Below are 6281 nucleotides of genomic sequence, written 5' to 3'. Positions count from 1 at the left end.
AGAGGTGGGTGTGGGTGTGTGTTCACGTTGTGTGTGTATGTGCGTATGGATGTGTGTATGTGTGTGTTCATGTTGTGAGTGTGTTTGTGTGTTTGCGTTGTATGTATGTGTGTGTGTTCTTGTTGTGTCTATGTTTTTATGTATGCGTATGTTTGTGTTGTGTGTGTATGTTAGTTCATGTTGTGTGTATATGTGTGTGTGTGTTCGTGTTGTGAGTGTGCTACGTGCATTTGTATTCTGTGTGTGTGTGTTCATGTGATGAGTGTGTGTGAGAGACAGAGACATAGAAGAGAAACACCGAGATGGAAAAAATTTTTTCCTGAGTGAGAATTTTTGAATCATTTTCAGGAGATTTGCATGTCATTTTTCCATTTTTTTTTTTAATCCTTTTTTAGTGTTGTGGATAGCTGTGTCATTTTTGTTGTTGTTGTGGAGCTACAAAGAAAACATTGGCAGTTCTGACAAGATTCTGAAGCCAGAAGAATTTCTTGAGGAAACTATTCTCATATGTTATATAAGAGCTTTCTCGTTTTGTTTTCTTTGTAAAAGTTCTCAACAAAGCTCCTGCAAACATTTGTTCTTTGAGGAAAAATACATAATAAAGACTTTCTACTTAAAAATGATGTTCAGCAAATATTTGTTGAGGGTCCACCACAGGCGATGTTAGGAGTTCTAAGGCGCATGCGTGAGTCACACCGAGAAGACAGAATCAAGTGCACGGTGTTTCCTTTGCATTTTTCCCAAAAGGATTTACAGGGGGAATTTCATGAAACAATTGACTGTCCTTTTTTTTTTTTTTTTAATTTTATTCATTCATTTGTCAGAGAGAGAGAGCGCACAGGCAGACAGAATGGCAGGCAGAGGCAGAGGGAGAAGCAGGCTCCCCGCTGAGCAAGGAGCCCGATGTGGGACTCGATTCCAGAACACTGGGATCATGACCCAAGCAGAAGGCAGCCGCTCAACCAACTGAGCCACCCAGACGTCCCACAATCGACTGTCTTTACAAGTGAGTTCTATAGTGTATACATTGAGCAGTACAGATAGTCTCCGGTTAGGATGGAAAAATCCATCAGAAAGTTAGTTGCTTGGTAATCAGGACACATTTCCCTATACCAAAAATTTTACACTGGGCAGGTTCCTAGGCTTGCCCATAAGAATTTCTTTAGCTCACGAATTTAAGCCTAAACTAAGATATCAGTTGAAATAAATGATCACTCCTTTTCAAAGGCACCTAAGTTGCTTTTGTAACATTGAAGTGATTGAATGACCAGACAGGTCCCTAGGTGTGAGAGAGTCCTAAGTTTATATATATTTTTGTGGGCCACCTGTCTGTCTAAGCAATTTGCATTATAAAAAAATCAGAGTGTTAGCACTCTTCTAATGCACAGTGTCATCGGATCACATGAAAAAAATGCCACACTGGCCAGCAAAGGCCATGCCTTTGCCAGGTGGCCCTCTGAGAACCAGTGCCTGGCCAGACACTCTGGGATGAGTACTGGAGCTCCCTGGGGCATCCGGTCAGTCTTAGAGTGTGGGGGAAGAAGTATAGGTTTGGGAAGCCCCCAACAAGTAGGAAAGGGGGGCTAGGACACACACAGGTCCTGGCATGGGCTCAGGGTGCCTGCCTGTCCCGGGTACCATAAGGGACTCTAAAGAACAGGGACCTCTAAATCCTGAATTCTGGGCAAGGCCTCCTGTTTGCCCAACAGTGATAACGCAAGTGACCGTGACTCCACGGGAAAGCACATTAATGGTTTCAAATCAGAGCGCCGACAGTACATTTCTGGTATGCCTGGCACATGGTAGATGGTCATTATATTTGCTGAGTGAATAAATACATGCTTTGAAGATGGAGTGCTCCTTCCCACAAAAGGGTAGGCTGAGGTCCAATTGTTGCTCATGTTTGTGTAAGGAAAGCACCTCTGTGGGTGGGTCACTGCTGACTTGTTTTAGGAAGGGAAGGTTATATCTTGAAAAAAAAAACCAAAACCCTATTGTGCTTGACTTGACTTCCTCAATGCTTCATAGTTAGCTTGTTTCCAGTTTTAATGAAATTTGAAAATGAAGTGCCTTATGCCACACATGAGCAAATTTGTCTTGTAGCGTCCCTTGTCTATGCTCAATCTTATCAATGATACTTTGGGCACAGTGGACCTGGTGTGAGACTTCCCATCGGGTTCTTATTCATATCTGCAGTTTCTTCTACTGGAAACTTTTCAGCCATTTTTTCATGAACCCAAGAATATTAGGGAATCTGGCAGGATGATGAATTGAGTGTGTTTGTGGGTTTCTGTCAGCCTTCAGAGCCAGAGAACGTTAATGACTAGCTGAATGTCCATTCCCTCAGCCATGTGCTAGGAAGAGTTTTCTTTTTTAGCATGTTCCAGAAATCCCCTGGCAGAGACTGAGGCAGAAACTACAATAAAACAGAGTTACTAATCTATTTTCCTTGCGAGCTGATTTATAGGTCTCGCGTGCAGTGCCTTCATCCAACGGCGGGTAGGCGGTTTACTTGTGTGCACTCCTAGGACAAGAGAGACAGAACGCCAAGAACTTCAGGCTTCCTCTGAGGGGTTCCGAGTCAATACTTCAATATGTCAAGGCTTCACAGATATCAGAAATGGCTACGTATTCGTTCTTCAAACTGAATGGAAAATATGAAATAGTCCCTCTCGTATTTTTGTATTGCTTTATAGAGAAAAATCCCTTCTTAATAGCCTGATAACACTTCATATTAAAATAGTGCAGGATTAAAGACTTATACGCCCTCATTAGACAATAATCTGGAGGACGATGTATAATAACAAACCAAAAAACTCAACCAGTGTCGGTCTAGTGCCCAGAAAGTTGCACGGTACCCCTCCTCCCAACATACACCATTACCCCCCCAAGTGGGTTGGAACAGAGCTGTTGGAAGAAAGTGTAGAAACACCATCCTTATATGGCCAAGTCACTGGGAGCGGTATGGAGAGCAGAGTCTCTCTCACCCACAGAGAGTTCTGGGAAATAAACCTTCTGGCCAACAGTTCTACCATTTTTAGGATATTATAATATATATAGAAATCTCATTTAAACATCAAGTGTGTAGAACATCCCTGAAGATAGTCTTTTATACTGAAAGGAATGCCTTCCTTTTGTCTCTCCATCTCTCCCACTTCTTTCTTTCCCTTTTGTGTGCGGAAGGAAGTAACTTTTCTAATCAAAGTTGAGTAAAGAATGCCACGAGGGATGGTTTTTTAAAGCATGGTAAGTGATGAATAAAATTTTTCTCTTTTGATACATTTCTACAGTGGGAGAAATGGACAACTCTTGTACCCATCGTATCCATACAAGTTATTTTATATCTTAGAAAAAATGCAGGTGTCCCTTGTAAGGGCCTAGGTTGTAAATGAGTCCAGCCTGAAATATTCATTAAATCTATATTACAAAACCCAGAATTTTAAATAATCCATAAAACGGGCTAAATCATTTACTAAAACACAAAGCAAGTCCTTTGTAGAAAATGCTCGTTTTGAAGTTTTAGCATCTTGGGTTGTTAAAGATAGAAATAATACTTAATTTGAGAACAACTTCTTTGTCAAATACATATTTTGCAGTACTTAACTTGAACTTTCCAACTAATCATGAGGTATTTCCAGTAATAAGACTTTATTTTGGCTGTGCAGAATTCAGCTGGATGGAGAAGAGGCTAAATTTGTTATTCCTTTTCTAATACACTTTTACTTTTATTTATTTATTTTAAAAAGATTTTATTTGTTTATTTGAGAGAGATAGAGATAGCAACAGAGAATAGGAGCAGGAGAAGCAGACTTGCCACGGAGCAGGGAGCCTGGTATAGGGCTCGATCCCAGGACTCTGGGATCATGACCTGAGCCAAAGGCAGATGCTTAACCTACTGAGCCACCCAAGCGCCCCTCTAATACACTTTTAAATAAAGCTGTCTACAGTGACAAAACTATAGTTTCTTACTTTGCAAACTGATTTTCTTTCGGTTTAATTATTCTTTCATACCCTCATTGATTCATTCGCTCATGACTTCTGGAATGACTTTAAATCAAAACCAGAGCACAGCGTTTCATTGAGTAAAAGTGATTTCTGTCAGAGCTGAATTCACAAGGTCCTGATATTTATCCTTCTGACTGTTGAATCCCATCCAGGGATAGAATTTGAGAGTCTTTGGTAAGTGTATAGATTAGAGAGTCTTCAGGCAGTTTTTCTAAATGTCATTAGTTGTAGCCAATTTTTGGTAGGCACAGGTGAAAAGACTAGAGTCTCTGCGGAAGACTCAGAAAGTTCGAAGTCTCCACTGCTGAGTGAAGGCTGATCGTTACACTTCGGCATTTAAGAGAATTGGTGATGGTAGGTAAAGCGCAGTGTAGCAGGCTGAGGAGACAGAGTAGGTTGTAGACCATGAACCTCTACAAAGAAATGAGTCCCAAGGGTTTCTGCAGGCCCAGATGGTGGTTTTTTTTTTTAGTAAAAGTCTTGAATTTGTTCCAACCTTGAGCAAATGGCCTGTTGTCTCTAGAGTTTCATACTGCAAGACAGTGATTTTCAAAACAAAAAGTTTTTTTTTCATCAGGGGAGTTTGCCTTCAAAGGAAATTATATATAAAACCCCTGTGTGTGAAACAGTGAAAGCTTTGCTGCTTTATTTGAAACAAGGTGGGGGGCCCAGTACAGAAGGAATTTGGTATAAGAAACAGGCCTGCCCATCACTCACCACAGTCAAGAAACTGGTAATGCTCTAATGAATTATCCGATTATTTGTTTACAGACCAACTTAATTGTAAAATGTAGATCCAGGAAACTGAACGGCATATTTAATGATGATGGAACGAGTGTTGGAGACTACCTGGCAAAAATGATGATTTTGTTTGTGTGGTGGTTAAGGTAGTAGTTGATTGGCAATGCAGTGAAATCACATCAGATGTGAATTCAAATATGTGCTCAGCTAAGAAACAAAACCAAAACAGAACTTAGAAATCAAAGAAGAACTGTGTAAGATTTATATGAACTATAAAACTTTGTCAAATGACAGAAAAGGAAACCTACATAAATCCTAATGGAATTTTCTTGAGAAATTTGTCACGCTGTCTCTGAAACTCATCTGAAGAAGAAAATGTATAAAATAGTCAATGTCACCCTATTAGACATTAAACATACAATTAAGCTCAGTAATTAAAATAGTATCTGGCTTAGGAATAGATGAGCACAAGAGACTGGAGTTCCAAAGCTGACTCAGGAGAAATAGAGATTTATATAGGTTTAAGATGGAATTTTAGGGGTGCCTGGGTGGCTCAGTGGGCTAGGCCACTGCCTTCGGCTCAGGACCATGATCCCATGGTTCTGGGATCGAGTCCTGCATCAGGCTCTCTGCTCAGTGGGGAGTCTGCTTCCCCCACTCTCTCTGCCTGCCTCTCTGCCTACTTGTGATCTCTGTCAAATAAATAAATAAAATCTTTAAAAAAAAATGGAATTTTAAAATACTATGGAAAAAGGGAAATTTTTAATAAATGATGGGCAGATTGTTGGCTTCCCGACTGTAAGAATTAAATAATATTAGGGCTTTTCCTCCTATCAAAACATGCAGTTAAAATAAACTTCAGATGACCTATGGATTTAACTGGAAAAAACAAACTTGGGGCTCCTGGGTGGCCCAGGCAGTTACGCATCCTAGTCTTGATTTCGGCTCAGGTCATGATCTCAGGATTGTGAAATTGAGCCCTGTATTAGGCTCCGGGCTCACCGTGGAGATTGCAAGGGCTTCTCTCTCTCCTTCTGCCCCTCCCCCGACTCTTTCTCTCTTTAAAAAAAAAAAAAAAAAAAAAGCAACAAACAAAAAATCCCCCCAAAACCAAATTCATCAAAGTAGTAGAATAGAATATAGGAAACTATGAAGCAAAGAGGCATTTAAAAATTGCTGCTCACCCTTCCTAATACTCAGGGAGATGAAAATTAAAACAGTGAAACACCATTTTTGTCCATTGGGTTTACCGGAAAACCAATACTGTCCAGTAGTGGTAAGGACTGGGGAGGACACACTCTTGTTTATGACTGGGGAGGATGTGAATGATATTTTTGGTGGAGCTGTTATAATTTATAACCATTCCACCTACAGACTTTTGTCCCAGAGAAAGACTTGGACGTTTGCCCCAAGTTTTACATACAAGACCATTCATTGCGTTGTTTGTGAGAGTGGAAAGCTGGAAGTGGTGGGATGTGGTTAAACAAGTAGGGTACCCCAGGCTGGGCAGCAGTTGTAACTACGTAGGAGTTAGC

Source organism: Lontra canadensis, unplaced genomic scaffold, assembly GCF_010015895.1.
Source record: "Lontra canadensis isolate GAN:19392208 unplaced genomic scaffold, GSC_riverotter_1.0 scaffold69, whole genome shotgun sequence".
Classification (NCBI taxonomy): domain Eukaryota; kingdom Metazoa; phylum Chordata; class Mammalia; order Carnivora; family Mustelidae; genus Lontra; species Lontra canadensis.
Note: the sequence above shows the minus strand (reverse complement) of the source record.